Source organism: Camelina sativa, chromosome 1 (assembly GCF_000633955.1).
Source record: "Camelina sativa cultivar DH55 chromosome 1, Cs, whole genome shotgun sequence".
Taxonomy (NCBI): Eukaryota; Viridiplantae; Streptophyta; class Magnoliopsida; order Brassicales; family Brassicaceae; genus Camelina; species Camelina sativa.
Window position 1 is genome coordinate 7,116,193 of NC_025685.1, and position 1,888 is coordinate 7,118,080.

Consider the following 1,888-nt stretch of genomic DNA (forward strand, 5'->3'; position numbering starts at 1 on the left):
GGAGAGCGAGGATGAGACAAGGCCACCACTGATGGCCGATCCGAGAAAGGAAATTGGAAGCAAGGAGGTAGATGTGTGGGCGTTTGGTCTTAGATTCGTCGGTACCGGATTCGCCGGAAGCAGAGAGATCGGCGTCTGAGTGAGGACGGCGAGATGAAAGCGCCCGATCTAGCATCGTCGTTGGAGTTTTCGGGGACTGAGAGTGCCACAGTGATTGCCCATTGCTCATCCCTCCTCTCTCCATTAATATTCTCTTTTCTTTTCTCTCTCTCTCTTTTTGGAGTTTTATCGATTTTTATAATCTAATAAATAACCAATTTCATTTATCCCGGTTTGGTCTTTAATTTAACAATTCAAACCAATTTCATATATCCGCTTATAATGTAGGATCATTTTTTTTATGTTGTTGGGTTCAACAAAGCGGCTAACGATATATATGCGTCGTGACACAGCGCCTATCGCTTACAATCGACTAGACGTTTTTAGGTGGTTTAAATATTTACAATACAAAACATTATATATAAAATTATGTAAAAATATATGTTAGAAGAAATAAATAATAATAATATAAACTAAAATTATTAAAAATACATTTATTTGATTTAGATTAATAACATATGAACATTAATATAAAATTTAAAAATTTAAATATATGTGGTTAAAAATACAAAATATATATTAAAATAATATTATGTGATTTTAGGCGGTGTAAGCGGGTTTTTAGGCGTCTTTTGAGCGCCTACCGTATTATGAATTTGGTGAAAATATTAATTTATTGAGTTTCATTTTTTACTTTCAAGTAAATATGCGATTCGTAATCTTAGGAGTCTCCACAAATTCACAGAAAAGTCGTAACCCGGCTAGAGAGTTACAGAGCTGGACTTGTTCAAATGTCTTGTCTCCGGTTTTGTACAAGAACACCTTCGTCTTCATACGTTCTTCAGTTTCCATCTCGAAATTATCCTTGTATCCAGTGAACGTTACGACGAGATTGTTCCTTTTAGTAAAAGACACGAATTCAACTTCATAACCGTATATCCGATCATGTACAAAGATGAAACTCGAGGTTGAAAGGCTTATAATCTTGTTCCATGATGATCCGGTTTTATCCATAACCGAAATCTTAATCTCCTTCTTGCACGTTTCGTAGTCTGTGATACAGAGCTTTTGACTTGTAACGCCTAACCATGAACACGTCACGCCTTGGTTGTAAACCGGGAGAGGGATTTTTCGGTATTCATGGGTTGAGAGATTAAAGCATAGGATAAACCGGTTAGTACTAGACCGGTACGCAATCCAGTAGAGGTATTGGTCCAATAGTGTACCTCCTCTGTCTCTGTAATGCCAATCCGGATTAGGAATCCGTAGGCTCTCTCTCCAAGAACCGGTTCTAAATTCGAAAACATGCACCGTGGAAGCATCAAGCCGGTCGATAAACGTTACGACTTTGTAATCGTCGTGAACCGGGTCATAACCGAAACCCAGAATGTTCGAATCTTGGTATATACCGGGATTTGGTACGATCTAATTGCTTCGAAGATGGATTCCAAACCATTAAAATAGAAATTGATGTTGTTCAGATATTTAGGGAAATATATATTTCCATACTCGATTTTCCTAATTTTTTTTTTAATTTTTTTTTATATTAATGTTTTAATTATAATGGCATATATATGTAAATATTGTCCAACTTCAAGGCTTCTTTTGAAAAATGCTGTGAAAATAATAATATAGATTAAAAATCAAATTAGGAAAATCGAGTATGGAAATATATATTTCCCTAAATATCTGAACAACATCAATTTCTATTTTCCTTTTTAATTACAAGTTTTAAAATGTTTTAATGAAAAAAGAAACTATAATATCTTACCTTATTCAATTTTGATTT

The 1,888-nt window shown here is 34.8% G+C and overlaps 1 pseudogene; it reads right to left on the reverse strand.

Moving 5' to 3' along the window:
- LOC109132958 lies at window positions 796-1,555 on the reverse strand (annotated as a pseudogene).